Source organism: Pteropus alecto, unplaced genomic scaffold (genome assembly GCF_000325575.1).
Source record: "Pteropus alecto unplaced genomic scaffold, ASM32557v1 scaffold270, whole genome shotgun sequence".
Taxonomy (NCBI): domain Eukaryota; kingdom Metazoa; phylum Chordata; class Mammalia; order Chiroptera; family Pteropodidae; genus Pteropus; species Pteropus alecto.
In genome coordinates this window covers 2,412,781-2,431,953 of record NW_006430735.1, presented here as the reverse complement: position 1 = coordinate 2,431,953, position 19,173 = coordinate 2,412,781, and the positions used below count along the sequence as shown (strand labels likewise).

Sequence of the window (19,173 nt, the reverse complement as noted above, 5' to 3'; positions counted from 1 at the left end):
GCTCAGTGAGCTAATATATGGAAGAAGAACCAAATCCTATGGCCCATCAGTTAGAGAATCTAATAGGATATCTGTGCACAAAATTCTGGCTCCTTCAGAATAAAAGCAGAAGCAGAAGAGGAGGAGGAAGAGAAGGAGAAAAGGAGAGGAAGGAGAAGGAGAGTGCCTGAAAGGTAACATCAAGGAAACAAGCTTTCTCAAACTTTGTACTAAGTGAAAAGAAAATAAGTTCTTCCTTAAAAACATAAACTAGTCCTCAAGTTTACTGTCTACACTCAATTACCTGTGTGGCCCATGGAAACCCCAAGCATGGAATTTAATTTTCAGTTGTCCTGGTTTTGTCATACCTCCAGGTCACTGAGAAAAGAAAACATCAATCCCTTCTGAGAGATTTAACAACAACCCAGAACTCTAAGAATTCCCACAGATAAAACTCCTAGGAAATTGAGCATCTCGATACATATACCAAAATACAAATCATGAAATAATGAAAAAATATTATGAGTAAGAACTGATAGAAGCAGACTCACAAACATTTCAAGTATCAAAATTATCAATCAGAATGAAAAGCAAATATGTTTAAGGAAATAAAGTCCTTGAGAATGAACTGGAAACAAGAGATTTTTAAAAACAAGAACCAAGAGATTTAAAACATAACCAAAAAGAATATGTAGAAAAGAAGAACGTAAAATGTAAAATTCAGAGCATGAATTTAAAAACCGACTAATTTTATTTTGCTGTCTGCACTTGAAGAAAATGTCCATATGTATCCCAGAAAGATTGATATATAAATACAAAAAAAAAAACAAGCAAGAGACATGAAAAGTCTAACATATGCCTAATTGAAGTTCTAAAAGGATTTGAGAGTCTAAGGAAGAGATAGACAGTAACTGATATTTTTTAAATAATTATTAAAAAGCCAAGACTCCCATGAAGTCCAAAGCAGTAAAAGTAGAAACAAAAACCACACATTAAAAATGTTGAAGAAAGATAGACTGCAAAAGTTGTCAGAGAGAAATAAAAGCTAACCTACAAATAAAGGCAATTAGAATGAGGGTTGGACTCTTAAAAGTATCATGGAAGGTAGAAGACAGTGAAATGATATATTTAAAGTGGGGAGAAAAAGACAACATTCTATACCTAGAGGCATTCTCAAGAAAAGGTATATTAATTTTTTAATAACAAGAATAACTTCTTTAAGTAAATTTTAATGAATTTTATTCAAACAGAAGAGAAAGAATCCCAGATAAAGGGTCTGAAATGTGAAAAGTAACGCCTAGCCTCTCACCTAAACCTAATGTGGCGGCATAAATGCACAAAAGTACATTGCTCAGATATCCCTTTAAGGGAGAACCTGTAATGAGCATATAGTCTACTGACAGTCTCTAGCTATATCATCTTCAGGACCTGTTGCTGTATTTGAGTCAAAGATAACCCTCCGCAGACAGCTCCTAGCCAAGGACTTAGATAAACAGAGACTAGACTGCGGTTATTTCTGGCCAATGCAAGCCTCCTGTGTGTGATAGGCAATCTTTGCTCGGGAGCCATCTGTCAAGCTAAGACTCTCAAAGCTACACCTCAGTCTCATGTTCCTCCTATCCAATCCCCCTTCTTTACCTACTTTATTTCATTAGTGTCAGACCTGCATGATAGCCTGAAAGGCTTTCATTATTCCTGCTTACTTTCCCCTTTATGTTTCACAGGCATGACCAGCAATGAAACTCATGCTTCTCTATCTGCCTTGGCACTTGCTTCCTGAAAGATACCTAACATAATTAGTACCAAAAGTGGTCCAAGAAAGCAGGTGGTCAGATGGGGTCTGGAGATGGGGTTTGGAGATGGGGTTTGGAGACTGGTTCTGTCACCAGCTGAGTGATAAGAAGGACTCCATCTCAAGTGATATGTGAGACTAGGCTACCCTGTGGTATACGGTGGAGACCCAATTGCTAAAAATTTTACTTGTTAGGACAAGAAAAATATTCCAACAGAGGAATACTCTCGCCACGGAACAATTCAGGTATTTAAGAGATAATAAGGATAACAGTAAATACAAGGAAAATAGAATTAGCTGGTTATTGCTAAATATCATTAATAAATTACAGAGGGGAAATGAGAACCTGTAGGGCAATTAAAAATTTCAAACCTAAGTGTGATTACCAGAGGGTCTATTTAGTATCTTAGAGGTCCTTATGTTCTTCAGAAGGAGAGGAGATACAACTGAGAAACAAACTCCAAATCATATAGTTAATGTTAGAAAGGTTAAAAGACTACTGAAAGATCATCCAAGATTGGGTTGCTATGCTAAAGGCCATGTTTGGCAAAAAAAAAAAAAAAAAGTCAGGAGGGTGTCTGGATAGGTGTCCATTAGGACTGTGGCTCTGTGGACACTCTGAGCCAGAGCTCAGAAAGGCAGCCCAGCTCCTCTACCCCATTAATAAATAATAAGGCTAACACTGACCTCACACAGGAAGACACTTTGAATGGCTCTTCCTCACAAGGTATCAGATGCCCACTCACATCAAGAAATGTCCCCCATTTTGTTTCCTGGTTTTAAAGCTGATAACTAGAGTTAAATCCCAGCATAAGCCATTTGGGGTTTTGTCAGTCTTATTAAGAGAGGGTAGAATTTAGATCTCAAAGGAACTGCAAGAATTAGCTAGCTTGTACTGGCAGGAATAAGGGGAGTATCCATCATAATAGATGATGAAGGTATTTGAGCAAGAGTGCCAGACTGAATAAATGGAGAGTGACATGATAGAGGGGGAACTTAACAGAATATGGCAAAAACCCTAAGGTTGAAGTGAACATGCTGCTAGGACGGTTCTTAGAAACCTAGGGAAGTAATGCCCCACATTGTGCAAAGTAAAAATAAATGCCTGGGTTGTTGAGACAGACAATGGAGAGAGGGATTAAAAGAGAACTGGGCTTGCTGGGATGGATATATTATATGAGGCTAGAATACCTATGACAGGAGTATGTTCCACAAAAGGGCCCAGAAAATGCACCATTCAATACAGCCATTAGGAATGTGCTGGAGAGAGGGGTACAAGCATCTCTAAGTGGCACCAGCCTCTCTATTTGCTCTCGTCTTCAGGCCAGAGCTAAGAGTAGGAAAGGCGGTGACAGAGTTCAGCTCAATAATAGCAATGAGATTAATGGGGGATAATAAAGGACGGGTGGTAATGCCTAAATGCCACAAACCAGAGGGCCAAATTTGTCTTCATAGGCAGCAAGGTTGGAAGGGCAGCCAAAGGGGCTGAGCCTGCAGGGAGTTGCAGTGTATCTAGAGACAAAATAGACTACCAGTTAATGAGGGTGCTACTTAAAACACACAAGAGAAGGCAAGAAAAGAAGAGCAGGAGGCTGAAGGTGGTCACTTCATTTAAAAGTCAGATATTTTGCTTAGTTCCTGGACTTGAACAGGTTTAAGATCTGGAACTCATTAACCAAAGATGTGGCTGGGTCCTCAAGATGAAGGACAATGCAAAACCTTCGTAGGTATCTTCTATAGTGATTCTACTAGTCCTTTCCCAATGAGATGGATGGCCATTTACTTGAACACAGAGGAAAGGGAATACCCAGACATTTCAAGGACTTTTGGACGTAGGTTCTTCATTGACATGGATACCCACAGGAGAGAATCAAGGACCCACTTAGCATGCAAAAATTAGGTAATAAATGGATTCCACTGACTTATAGTACATTCATGTGACCTGTAGAGCTACACAGTCATCAATTTCCCAGTCCTCAAATATATAATTAGGACTGACATACTTGCCAGTTGGCATGACCTTCACATTGGGTCTGTCTCCTATCAGTAGGAGCTATCAGAGTGGGGAAGGCCAAGTGGAAGTCTCTAAAATTCCCCCACCCCAGGTACAAAAGTCTATATAAAACAACATCACATTTCAAATAGAATACAAAGGTAGTGGTCCCTATCATATCTCAATTTAATATGCCATTTTTGCCCTCAAGAAATTGAGTGTATCCTGGAGAATGACTTATAGACTACTGAAAGTTCAACCAATGAGTAGCCTCTTTCACAGCCACTGTGCTGAATGTGATAGCATTGCTAGAATAGCTTAATAAGGCCCTGGGTACATGGTATGCAACTATGGACTTAACAAATGTTTTCTTTTCTGTCCCAGTCAGAAATGAGAATCAGAAAACTTGAAGTCACATGGAACAGAAAAATCCTTTACAATGATGCCCCAAGGACAGTTAATTCTCTGGTCCTCTGTCATAATACAGTCCAAAGAGATCTGGACTGTCAGCTAGAACTCATATCAGCTACAGCCCCAAGACCAGATGCAAAGGCAATGTTATGGTTATCCCCACAAATCTCCCACTCTAAGTCCCTGTCAGGAAGAGAGACCCATGGGAACCTTGAAGGAGTTGCTTCCTGAATTTGTTGATAAATGGATAGTGCAAGTGTGGATTGTGACAGCAAGGTGATGTTCCATTAAAAGAAAAACCTGCTGTAAGGAATGCAGTTAACTGACAACCTCCAACAAGGATTGTGCTTTTGAGGTGTGTAACAGTGTTCAAGTCAAGAACACAATCTTCCCAGAAAAACTGTTCAGTAACTCTGGTATAAGGTCCGGTCATTTGTCCTAAATTGGGACTTCCATAAGGGATAATCTTTGCTCTGGAGCTCACTATTGGGCTGACCAAGTGATTTCTTTTGTGATTTACCTCTGTTTGAGGTACTTCATTCTGATACTTCCTTCTCTTCTTTTACAAGCATCAGACTGCATCACAATCTAAAGACTTTATCTGACTACTCCTTTCTCCCTCTCACTTTTATATTTCATGTTCTAATTGCTTCCAATAAAGCTTTTGCACATCTAACTTCTTGACATCTGTTTTTCCAGAGATCCTGAATTAACACAATCATCTGTAAATCTGCTGGTATGACATTTAGTACAGTTCCTATTACTAAAAATATTTAGCATTTTTCTGTTGAGGCTGAAATAATTTTGTAATATTGTTATTTTCTTCTCTTCATAATCCTACCTACTGATTTAATATTCTTAAGCCAGAAACATGATTACCCTCAGCTAATAAGAGAATCTCGTGGTTCTTTTCTATGCTTTGAGAAGTGTCCATCCTGTAACAGATATTTTGGACATGTCCATACCAAATTCTGACTTTTTTGTTATTGATGGGTTTTATCTTAAAAGTGAAAAGTAGTGATACCAGGATAGACATGCAATGACTACTTTAGACTTTCTTATATAACTCAATACCTTACCTGAAGCCAAACCAGCTTAAGTGGTTGAACTTGTGGTCTCACAAAGAGCATGTTAAATTGCCAATAAATATAATGATAAATATGTGCATGCACACACACACATACACACACACACACACTGATCACAGATATGTTTTTGGAGTAGTTCAGTAGTTCATGACTTTGAAGTACTATAGAAACACAAAGATTTTATACCTAAAATAGTTGCTGTCATCAAGATAGAAGACTACAGTAAAAGAGGTATCAATAATAGATCACCCTGTTAAACAAATTGCTTTGACTAAAGTTCTAATACAAATATTTTCTTACAGAACAGAAATGAAAAATCCACAGAGAGATACAAGGGAGTCCATAATAGAACCATAAAATTACATGAATTTTGTCCAGAACCATGAATTCTGGACAAAAATAAAAAATCAAGTTTTAAAATTCATGAAGGTAAGATGTTGAATCCAGAAGGATACTTCATGTCATCAGATAACTTCAAATGGGCCTTGCTAAAATCCACCATGATACAATTCATTACAATTGGGACAAATTGTCTCTGATATTAAATATTAATGGTGAAGCTTTTCTAGAATAAAAGGGGATATGCCTAGTTCATGCCTCATCTGTAATTAACATAATGCTGAAAAAATTATAAAGGTGATAACAGACAGATATTATGAATGACAGGATTGGCTGAGCATTTCCGAATAAATTTTATAAAATTATCTGCCTCCACAGGTGAATATGTATTTTCTGGGTGAACATTTATTTTCTGGATGGGTTGAAATCACAGCAAATACAGTGGCATAATTTAAAAAAAGAGAGACTCTGAGACTCCATGATTTCTACTAGGCCATCTTAACATATGTACCCTATCCATTTTACTGGGAGACATTTTATTGGGGCAATTATTCATGGTTTACAAAAGGCTTTGTCCTATATTCAGAAACTTCGCTGTCCTTATTAATCCCCATCATTCGGAAAAGTGGAAAGATTCTTAACAGAATTAGAAAGTTACAGCCATTAGAGACCTTAAAATGACATTCAACTTTAAGTCAACTGCTGACTCAAGATCCTTAGAGGAAGCAGACAACTGAATGGAGCAGACATTCCTTCCCAAAATCATCTGAATGAGATATCCAGAGACATTAATTTCCATATTCTCTATTGCCCAAGGATAGGGCAAACAAAGGATAACTGGATAGACTGGGGACCTACCAGCACAGAATTGTTTCCTGGTGCATCTACTATAGCCTATCCCATGAAGGGAGATCATGCTATGACAATAACTTGCCTCTGAGAAATGGCTGGCTCAAGTCTTTCTGAAGGCTCCCAGGTCGTCCCAACAATATATTATTGCTGGACATTGGACCAAGAGATAAAATGCCAGGCTCAAATTTAAGTCTCCTTATGTCTAATTTTTAAGATACTCCAAAGGCAGGGGGCAAGGGGACCTGGTCTGCCTCAGAATCAAGGGCAGCAATAGCCATCAGGAAGTTAGTATAAACACACTCTCTTGACAGCCAGCCATATACTAGCCTCGGATTCCTGTCTGTCTTGGCCCTTGGGATTACTTGAGGCCTGACCAGGTTTAAACCACCATGTACTAGTCTGACTCAGACCCTGTCCAACTCTGCCCTGACATATGCCTGCCAGTAGAATGAAAAGGTACCAGGTAAAAAGTTCAATAAGACCTTCAAAAGAAGAGATGTAAAGACCAAAGGCACATGGACTAAGACTTCTCAAAACTAAAAGAGGCCTTTCCCCAGGATTATTGTGCAATATCTGTGATTAAAGGTATTTAACTGCCCAAAAGGTGGGCATGATTACTGCTACTTCTTAGGCCAAAACACCCACAGCATTAAAAGAACCAAATAACCCTTTCTGAATATCAGCTCAAGATCTGAGGATTTCTCTGTTTGTCTCAGACCTTCCCATTAGAAATCACAAAGAGCAAGTATAGGAGTCACTTTGAAATTTATTATCATAATAGAACTTTTAACACATTTTAAAACCTGAATGTTTCCAATAATCAGAATTAATTTTCCCATTTTTCTTGTAGTCTAGTGTTAAATTTTTTTCTAATCGAGTAAACTTTGATAGTATCTTTCGGTGGCTTTGGTATTGTAAGAATTGGTTTGAAAAGTATCTAAATTAACTATTTAAAAATTACATCTTCCTCTTATCTGTCATAATGGCTATTATCAAAAAGACAAAAAAAAATAACAAGTGTTGGTGATGATGTGGAGAAAAAGGAACCCTTGCATACTGTTTGTGGGATGTAAGTTGGGGCAGCCACTATGGGATACAGTATAGAGGTTCCTCAAAAAATTAAAAATAAGACTACCATATAATCCAGCTATTCTACTTCTGAGTATGTATTTAAGGTAAATAAAAACACTAATTTGAAAAGATATATGCACCCTTATGTTCATTGCAACATTATTTCAATAGGCAAGCTATGGGAACAATCTAAGTATTCATCAGTGGATGAATGTATAGAGATACACATGCATAATGAAAGACTACTTAGCCATAAAAAAAAAAAAGGAAATCTTGCTATTTGTTACATCAATGGACCTTGAGGGCATTATGCTAAGTGAAATAAGTCAGATAAAGACGAATATTACATGATTTCACTTATGTTTGCAATCTAAAAAGCAAAACAAAACTCACTGATAAAGAGCAGACTGGTGGTTATCACGGAGGAAGGGGTAGTGGGAGTGGGTGAAACGGTTGAAGGGAGTCAGTTGTATGGAAAACAGATGGTAACTAGACTTATTGTGGTGATCACTTTGTGCTGTATAATAACGGTTGAAGGGAGTCAGTTGTATGGAAAACAGATGGTAACTAGACTTATTGTGGTGATCACTTTGTGCTGTATATAAATATCGAATTACGTTGTACACCTGAAACTAATAAAATGGCATATATCAATTTTACCTCAATAATTAAAAAAAACATCTTATCGCTTTTGTACAAAGTGGTTAAAATAATTGGGGATTCCCAGATAAATAATTATATCTCTTATCTGAGGTTTGGATACATATAAAAAAGAGTATAAAAGCTATATTCACAGACTAAAAGATGTCTTCACTATGTATTGTACAAACCTGACAGCTCAAAGTAACAGTGGCAGAGAGATATATGTTTATTGCCTCTAATATTCACTGGTGGTTGTTCCAACATATTTGTAAACTGGGTATAGGTTTAAAAGTCAAATTGGAAAGAACATAATTGAAACTCTATCTCTATAAAATATTTCATCTGTGTTCTGGAGCCCCACTTCTGCTCAGCAGCAGAAAAGTGGTTCAATTCAATAATTATTTTGAAAATCATTTAATTACATTTCTGTTTAAAGATCCTTCTTCAGGCTTCCTCTTTATTCTTGCTCAGATATTATATCCACTCAACTGTGGGGAGAAAGGGCACATCCACCTCTTTCTATGCGTAATTGCTGGTGCCTAAAGATTTAGTATTTTAGCACAAATGACCAATAAGAACTCCATCATATGGCATGAGTTTTTCCTGCAGATCGCCCCCTATGCCCATTACCCTTGTAGTTTCCCAGTATCCATGGCCCTACAGAGATATGGCCAAATTACTCTACACCAAGGACTGGTAAACTATAGCCCTATAGAGCTAAATACAGTCTGCAGCCTAATTTTGTATGATCCAGGAACAAAAAAAAAAAAATGGTTTTTATATTTTTAAAGAGTTGCAGAAGATGGAGGAAGAAGAGAAGAAGAACTAAGATAAGGAGGAGGAAGGTGGAGGAAGGGTAGAGAGAGAAAGAGGTGAAAAAGAACATGTGACAAAGATCACATTTGGCCTAAAAAGACTAAAATATTTACTATCTGATCCTTTAGAGGAAAATTTGATCAACCTGCTCTACATACAGATTTCACGAGTTGACCTACATTTCTCTTTGATGCTGTCGCTTCCCTCCACTCACCAGTCCCTCCATAGGACTGGTAACCAATGATCAGGTGTTAACCATCTGGGTTTATGGAGAGCTTGAGTCTTCCTGATGCCAAGCTCATGAGGTTAATTCAGGGTCATCTTGATCCTCCCTAACCAATCCAGATGACTTTATCATCTCCAACCACTTCTTATGCCTGGCAATGCTGGATGGGTCTGAGACCTATTGCATAAACTCTAAATATGAAACTGACATCAGCTCTCTCAAGCCTTATGGAAGAGTCTTGCCCACACCAACCCCAAAGTAAAGGAACATTATTCATTTCTCTACCTCCCCCAGATCTGGACTCAAATATATTAATGTCTAAAATTACTCAAGGAAGGAAAAACCCTTGAAAGGAAAAACCCACAAAGCTGGAGCCTGGATAGCCTCAATGCAATTCCTTGAAAATTTCTAATTGTGCAAGCATATTTTGAAAACTGACAGGTATTGCCAACTTACTCATGTATTCTTTACACCAGTGTGAAAGGGTCAGGCAAGAAGGCAAACCATATCAGGCATACCCACAAGACTGCTACAACTGTAGCAAGAGACATTCAATATATCAGTTTTAGATACTGATGTTTTAGATTTTTGTATTCATTTAATGGCAATTTAACATGCTATATTTGGTAACATGCTAAATTTAGAAATATTGGACCTTAAAAGAAAATGAACCAATTGTCTTCTCCTAACTCAGTAACACAGAGGACAATAGTCCAGTAATCAGCAGAACCTCATGGTTATCTGTTACATTAATCACCCATCTTGGGGAGAAGAATGCTTAGATCTTTATACAAATACTTTGAAAAGGAGGTGTCATCATAACAAAAATCTCAAATTATTTAGCTTGAGGGCTTGGTAGCAAGATAATATGCAGGCTGGAAAAATAATAATCCATGTTATACAATGATGAAATATTTACTAAAATTGTAACCTGTGATACTTTAGAAGGTATGTAATATATATGCTTAATAAACTTGCAGCTGTGAAGGAAGAGAATGGAAAAAAGAATTTTAATTACCATTGGCTATATTTGTCAACAAACAAGAAGTAAATTAACTCAGGAAAGAATGGCTGGTTTGTAAGCAAAATGAAAGGGAACAGATAGGGAAAGGCGCTGCTTCTCATCCCCAACTGGCAAAAGATAAAACTGAGAAGGCTTTTGAGCAAAAAAGGCTTATTAGGATTCAGCCTTACGGCAAGAACCAAATTAAAGGCATGGCTATAGCTTTAAAATTCTGAATGGTTTCAGTTATCTCAGAGCACAGATCTAGTTAAGGTTAGAGTACCCACTACATCATTTTAAGAGGAAAAAATGGCTCAGTGAAAAGAAACAAAGGCTGTGATTCTCCCACCAAATCCTTATAAGTTCAAGCTGGGCACTTAATTGAACTTAGCTCAGTCTTGAAAATAATTATGAGTGTGTCTTTTGACACATGCTGCTGATTAGAATCAAACAATGAGAACCCAAATATATTTGTAATTATAGTCCAAAAAACCACAAGAACGGACCAAAATTTGGTGACTATCTGAAACTTAAAGTGACCCTTGAGCCCTATAGAACAAGATGAGAAAGCTTCTCAAGCTCTAGGAAGGATTTTTTTTTTTTTCTCCAAAGCCCTTGTCAAACATAGCCAAGGAAGACAATGGAGAGAAGAGAAACATCCCAAGGCTGAAGCCAAATACCTCAGACAATGATGAGAAAACTATGGGCTTGGAATTCCCTCCCAGGAGGCAGAATTAAGCCCTAATTAGAAAGATTCCACAACCACAGCATAAAAGACCCTCACGACACATTCCCAAGGTGATTTTAAAGTTGCTACTGCAGCCAGAGTGGAGGGGGTTTGGGGGCTGGAAGAAAGGAGTGATGGGTTAAAGAAGTACAAATTAGTAGTTGACAAATGGTCATGGGGATGGGGAACACAGCATAGGGAATGCAGTCAGCAGTAATGTAATAGCTAGGTGGAAAGCCAGAGGAGAGAAAGAACAATCAGGGGGATCATTTCATAAACTATATAAATGTCTAACCACTAGACTGTATACTTGAAACTAATAATAAAAATTATAAAAAGTTGCTGTCGACTCCCAAATGTCCTATTCTTTCCTAATCTGAATTATATTGTTTGTCTCGGTTATCCTTTCTTTATTCCAACAATGTGTATTGGGTATGTGAGAAGCTAATAACTTGTCATCTTAATTCATTGCTTTCCAGATAATAAAGAATCACATCTGGACCTAATATAAAGAATTTTATTCATTACTCAGAAGTGCTGAGATTGGAGTTTGATGCACTGACTGGAAATGATTTTTGGGTTGTATCTCTCAAGAAAAGTCAAAATGTCTAGGCTGCAGGAAAGAAAGTGGTGACAAGCATATTTGGTGGCCAGAAGGACAGACACTAGTGATTTTTTGCTATTTGCATCCCTTTCTGGTAAAATGGCAGGACTGTATTTCCTGGCCCTCTTAGAAATGAATAAAGCCACATGACCACTTCTGACCAATGAGTAGTGGACAACAGGAGTCACTCCCAAGCCAAGCATTTAATTGCTGATGCTAGATCTCCAGAATTCTCTTTTGTCTTAGCAACCAGCCACACGATGTGGTAGCTGATCCATCAGTCCCTGAGTGACTGTGACAAGCAGAACTCCTGTGCTGATCCACAGTTGATGTGTTCATTTCTCACTTAGGCATGCTGCCTGTTTTTAAGCCACAAAGATATGAGAGATGTTTAGTAGTGCAACATAATCAAATCTAATTTGACTGATAAAAGAACCAATAAGAAGGGTGGAGGGCAAAGCAAGGGGCACAGTTTTCTTCTTGGTACACTATCATCAAAAATATAAAATTACGAGCTTCTAATTTTAGGACTGGATGTTAAAGATATTTAAATTTGTTCCTCCAAAGCAACTTGCAGGATCTGAAATTGACCAAAAATAATAATATCTAGAATGTGCTGTAAAGAGACAGAAACTCTATGGGGAAAAAAATCATGCAAAGTTTATACGTCGGCTATTTACGGAAAAGAAAATCTTAAAGGCTAGCAAGTAGATAATAAGATGCTCAAACAAATTAATAGTCAAAGAAATGTAAATTTAAGAAGATATCACTTTAAACCTATTATCCTGGAAGTAGAAAGCTAGATAATTGCCAAGTATTGGCAAGAATGTGGGAATATGGGAATCCTCAAGTATGGTTAATGAGAAAGCGACTAGTGAAGTCTTTCCAGAATACAACATAATCAAATTAAGAATTCATAAAACTAGTTCTGTGTGTAAAAGGTATAAAATAGAATAAAACAGAGTGAGATAAACCATTTCTGTAAGTTAATATATGTATGCAGAACGGTACACATTTTAGAAGAACATATACATAACTATTTTATTGATTAGAATGTTTGCCAATGTCAAAAGAGGGCAATGAGAGTAAAGAATGAAGATAAATGCAAATAAAAAAAAACCTCAATGATAATGAGCCACAAATTGATTTACATCATCACCTACACTAGAGAGCTTTCCCTCAAATGAGTAACTTTGTCACTTTCTTATCCCAATTGGAAATGGGTATGGCAAAGAAGCAAATAATTTTTTCAGAAGTTGTCAAATGGCCAATGACTTTAAGCCTTAGAAAGGTACCCTGAGAAATCAAGATCCCTTGAGCACCAATAAATGCCAATGACAATAGTGGAACCATTTTAAAACCTTAAAAAAGTTGTATCCTGATAAATGTTTAACAATTGGTTCTAGGATAGAAGAGTAGGGGCTTGACTTATACGGTTTGCTGACTTCTGTGATGTAAATATTTCCACCATGGCTTATTTCAGTCTATCAAGGATTTGACAAACAGATGGCAAAACTGAAATTTAACAATTGGCCCTAATGAGCTGATAGAAGCATGTTCCAGTGTACCACCCTTAAGACTCCAGAATTAAAGTGCAATACACACTAATTTAAATATAGATCTTGCCAAGGGTAGTAAATAAAATAAACACTTAAAATTTTTCTGTCTGTAATCTCTCAAAAAATAACTCACTTCATTGAATCTTTAATCTGAGCTACTATCTTTTGATTTGAAATGTTTAATTATCACACACAGATGCCAGTATTAATGGAGATCTGGCCACAGTTAGATTTGAATTAAAAAGTCTAAACGTTGGGTAGTGTATTTTGTTCCTACATATAAGGCATAACCTGCCACTTGGACAAAAGACTTTAGACCAGGATAGGTGGTACTGAGTGCCCAAACCTACCATTTCACAAAGGCTTTCTATTTCTCCCCAAACACTGATATCTTTCACCTTATGAACCTGCTTGACTAATCAACAGCATCTAATTTTCTCCTTGTTCCTTTTTTGGCAGGTTCTATTTTTCAACAGAGGTGGGAAAAGTTAGTGAAATTTCTCAGAATCCCAGTTTCCTCTACTATTACATGAGGATGAAATGAGAACAGTGCAATCGCCCCAGAGTTTTTTATGAAGATTAGATTTGGAAGTATCAGTAGTGCTCTCTGCATGTGGTATAAGCTTGCATATTCATTTCCTTTTCTTCTTGGTTCCCATGTCCTAACCCAGTTTTGTGAATTAACAAACAACAACAAAACAGGAGCAAAATTAGTTCTTGATCTGGTTTTCTTCTTTGCTAATAGTTTACTACTCAAGGGCATTTTCTGCACCCACCTTTGCAATATCTGACATCTATCATTTCAACTCAGCTTCAAAATTCCCATTCCATGAAATAGATGATTTCCGGCCACCAGGAAATTGTTTCGAAACCTATTTGTCCATACTTCACTCTATAGGCTCAAATAGCTGAAATTTTCAGTACTCCTGAAAAAAAGGGCAGAAATCATTGATTTATTTGAGGTTCTCAACAAGGCAGGTACTGTAGCCAAGGGTACATCTGGGGAACATGGGGGCATTTTTGCTTGTCTGATGACTGAAGATAGACACACAGAGTTAGGCATTCAGTAGTTAGGGTCCAGAGATGTTAAATATTCTAAAACACATAGTACCCCACACAAAAAGTATCTTCTTGAACATTTTTTACTATCCCAGGATGTCAAACCCACTACAAGTATAAATTAATGATAATTTAGTAGGTGAGATACTGAAAAGATTTTACATATGTTTATGCAAAAAGGCAACATAATTTAAGAGAAACATGTTACAGAGAGAAAAGCTTAAACAGATAGACTATTTTAAAATGATTGTATAATTTACCTTCTCTTTACTTTCTATCCACTCAATGTTGTATAGTATTTTCAATTGCGTGTTAGTTAAAAGTTTCAGCACAGAAATACAATTACAGGAGTGCAAAGATGACAAGGCAAAATGCAAATATGTAACAGCTTTGGGACTTCTTTGAAGATACTTAATGCCAAATATTATTAAATTAGCAGAACACATGGGGACCTTACATTTAATTATAAAAATGTTTTTTTTTAATTTCACATTCTTACCATCTTATATCATCCTTATAAAGAAAGGATATGTTGTAAAAACAGCACTGAAACTATTTTAGGTTTGCCTGTCCTCAGCTCTTACTACATTTACCTAATGGTTTGTCACATACTTTCTCTATAGACTATTTTTATATACACACACACACACACACACACACACATTGCACTGTGTGTTCACCACCCATAGTTAAATTTCTTTCTGTCACCACTTATTTGACCCCTTTTACCCCATCTACTTCCCCTCTCCCCCCAATCCCCCTACCCTCTGGTAACCACTAGTCTATTGTCCATGTCCATGAGTTTCTGCTTGTTTGTCCTGTTTATTTGTTGCTTTTAGGCTTATATGTCAAACATACAAAGAACTCATACAATACAATAACAAAAACAAACGATTCAATCAAAAAATAGGCAGAGGACCTGAACAGACACTTTTCACAGGAAGACATATAAATGGCCAACGAAATGAAAAGATGCTCAACAAATATATGAAAAGATGTTCAACATTGTTAGCTATTAGGGAAATGAAAATCAAAACCACAATGAGATACCATCTCACACCTGTTAGAATAGCTATAATCAACAGAATAAGTAATAACAAATGCTGCAGAGAATGTGGACAAAAGAGAATTCTCATACGCTTCTGGCGGGACTGCAAATTGGTACAGCCATTATGGAAAACAGTATGGAAGTTCCTCAAAAAACTTAGAATTGATCTACCATATAATCCAGCAATCCCTCTACTGGGTATTTACCCTAAAGCCTTGAAAATCCATATCCGAAAAGATATTTGCATACTGATGTTCCTAGCAGCATTATTCATGGTGGCCAGGACATGGAAGCAACCTAAGTGTCCTACCATAGATGACTGGATAAAGAAGCTGTGGTACATATATACAATGGAACATTACTCAGCTGTAAGAAGAGATGAAATATTGCCATTTGCGACAGCATGGATAGACCTTGCGATAATCACGTTAAGCAAAATAAGCCAGATATAGTCTCTTGTTTTATAGTATCTTTCTAATCTTTCCTTACAGTCCCTATTGTTTATTGAAGAATATAGCCCCCCAGGCCTTTTTAGTGGAGACTGAACATATGCCCCAACATGTAATGGGATTTAAAAATAGGAGGAGACGTGATATTTTGTCACTATCATACCCTATGTCATAATATAGGGAATTTTAATACCATACTTGTAATGTTGAGCTCATATGCAAGAATCATATGTCCTTTTTTCACTTCAGCAGTCTGTAAATTATCTTGACATGTTATTCCTACTTCAACTGGGGTTGTTCCCTCTCGTCATATACAAATAAGCTCTATTTTTCTTACATGCAAGAGTAATACTAGAATTTATTCTAGTATCCACCCATATCACTGCTTCAATTTGCCTATATGTCTTGTATGGAAAGACTTCTGATCTTGTCACTTACTTATTTAAGAAGAAGGTACTAATACCTCACTACTTCATTGTCCTTTAATGTAGTTATAACTGAATGTTTACATGGTATAATATGTAATTTAAATTTTTAAAATTTCTCCTTTATGTAACAGGACATTATTTTTACTTTTTAAAACTATGTAGTAAGCCTATATTATGGATTAATTTCATTTTAGCATAGAAAACAAGGTATCATAAGCATTTGTTGTAAAGGTACCTTGGGTTTGATAGGGCTAAGAACTGGAGAATGTTTATAAATATGGGCTCTTCTGGGTCTTGAAGAAAATCCCTTAGCAGTGAGGCTGCTCCTCGTTCTGTGAGGAGAGGGCAAAGTCAATGGTTATCAGTGTCTTTGAAAAGTATCATAGCTTTCAATTAATTCTTATGCACTGCAAAATAATCTGTCTTCTGGTATATTTTTTAGAATAAAAATACAATTGATTACTAAACATCTATTATAATAGCTAAATTTAAAAAAAAAAAACCTGACAAAACTGAAACTACTGGTGAGTAGGAACAGGAACTCTGATTCATTGCTGATGGGAATGCAAAAAGGGCAGTCGCTTTAGAAGACAGTTTGGAAGTTTCTTACAAATCTAAACACAGTCTTACCATATAACTCAGCAAGCATACACCTAGATATTTACTCAACTGATTTGAAAATGTATGTCCACTCAAATACCTGCACATGGATGTAAATTGCAACTTTATTCATAGTCACAAAAAACTGAAAACCACCAAGATGTCCCTAAACAAGTAAACAGATGAACATACAATGGAATATTTTAAAAAAGAAATAAACAGAATCAAAAAAAGACATGGATTAATCTTTTTTAAATAAATTTTTTCAATTACAGTTGACACACATTATATTAGCTTAAGGTGTACAACATAGTGATTAGAAATATATATAACTTAGGAAGGGATCACCCTGTTAAATCTAGTACCCATTTGACACTATACATAGTTATTACAATATTATTGGCTATATTCTCTATGCTATACTTTATATCCCCAAGACTATTTTATAACTACCAATTTGTACTTCTTAATCCCTTCTCCCCTTTACCCATCACCCTATCCTCCCTTCCATCTGGCTACCATCAAAATGTTCTCTGTATCTATGAGTTCGTTTCTCTTTTGTTTGTTCATTTATTTTTTAGATGTAAGTGAAATCATTTGGTTTTTGGTTTTCTGTCTGACTTAACCTCACTTAGCATAATACCTTCTAAGTCCATCCATGTTGTTGTGGATGGCAAGATTTCATTCTTTTTGATGGCTAAGTAATTTCCCATTGTATATATGTACCACTTCTTCTTTATCCATTCATCTATTAATGGACATTTAGGTTGCTTCCATATCTTGGTTATAGTAAATAATGCTGCAATGAACAAATGGATGCACATGTCCCTTTGAAGTGTTTCAGGTTTCTTTGAATAAATATCCGGAAGTGGGATTACTGGGTCCTTCTTTGTCTCTTGTTATAGCTTTTATTTTAAAGTTTATTTTGTCTAGTATAAGTATTGCTACTCCAGCTTTTTTTTTTCATTTCCATTTTCATGAAATATCTTTTGCCATCCTTTTGTTTTCAGTCTGTGTGTGTCTTTTGATCTGAAGTGAGTCTCTTGTAGGCAGCATACGTAAGGGTCTTGTTTTCTTATCCAGTAACTACATATCTATCAACAAATACTTTAAATGTAGATGGATTAAATGCTCCAATCAAAATATAGAGGGTGGCCAAACGGACATGGATTAATCTTCAATGCATATTATAAAATGAAAGGAGACAGTCTGGAAAAGCAACATACTATATAATTCCAATTACATAACATTCTGGAAAAGACATAACTACAGAGTTCATAACTAGATTAGTCATAGCCAGAGAGGAGCGGGTAGAGGGAAGTTTGAATAGATGAAGTACAGGAGACATTTTTAGGCATGCGTTGTGTATTATAAAGTAATTTTGGATATGTGAAATTATGCATTTGTAAAAACCCATATAGAACCTCATAGTGCAAAGAGTAAACCTGTGCAAATTTTTAAAAAATCACTTAGATGGTCCAGGGATTCTAGGATGAAATGCAAACTGACAAAATAATCTAATTGTACTACAAATGTATGAAACAATTTCACTGAAGGGAGTGTGGGAAAAGGTGATGATTTAACTCTGAAAATGAGTAGAGAGAGTCTCTAACACTAAAGCAAGAGAAACTACATAAGAATTGTACTCTAGTTGTTTCCCACAGGGGTATTCATGAACAATTCTGAAACCACTATGCATGTATACTGGAACTGAACAATTAAGTAAATAGATGGTTGATGATGCCAGATTCTCACTGTTGGGAATTTATAGATATAAGCAAAGAGAGGAAGCTCGAATAACCCCATACATTAATGGATTAGAGTTGCAGATATCAATATGAACTCAGGTTTAGTTTAATGTAGATATATATGGTTACATGTAAAAATATTTAGATAACTACATAAAAATTTTAGTACATGAGTTAATGAAAAACATATTTCCTTGCTCTGTAGGCTGAGAGGACCTAAAATCAATGACACTCCAGTAACAAGTACACCTAGTACTAGGTCTTAGTTTCTAATACCATTCTCCAATAAAAGGAACGAGGGCTCCTTGGAGAAATGGTTGATTCTAGGACTGAGGCAGAAAATATCCCAGAATGGTTGATTCTAAGATTGAAGCACGAAATGAGCCTGGACTTACATATAAAATGTAAAACTGAAAATTTTTTAGAAAAACATATAAAAGAAAATCTTCTGGAAGTCGGGCTAGACAAAAAGTTCTGAGATTTGACACTAGATGTATGATTCATAAAAAGAAAAATTTATAAACTTGACTTCATCAAAATTTTAAACTTCTGCTTTGCAAAAGAGCCGTTAAGAGAATGAAAAGACAAGCTACAGACTGATAGAAAATATTTGTAAGTAACATGTCTGGTAAAGGAGTTGTATGTAGAATATATAAAACACTTTCAAAGCTCAACAGTTAAAAAAAAAAAAAAGATATTGCATCCAAGAGGATATATAGCAACTAAGGACATAAAAAGA

At 36.2% G+C, this 19,173-nt stretch overlaps 1 protein-coding gene across 10 annotated transcripts in view; it reads right to left on the bottom strand.

The window, feature by feature from the left end:
* HHLA2 (HERV-H LTR-associating 2) overlaps positions 1–19,173 on the bottom strand; it is a 110,435-nt gene that overhangs the window by 71,469 nt on the left and 19,793 nt on the right. For all 10 annotated transcript variants that reach the window (XM_025050965.1, XM_025050967.1, XM_025050959.1 and 7 more), the window contains one exon: positions 13,879–14,028. The gene's annotated coding sequence lies outside the window, so the exon portion shown is untranslated. The remainder of the gene's footprint in view (positions 1–13,878; positions 14,029–19,173) is intronic.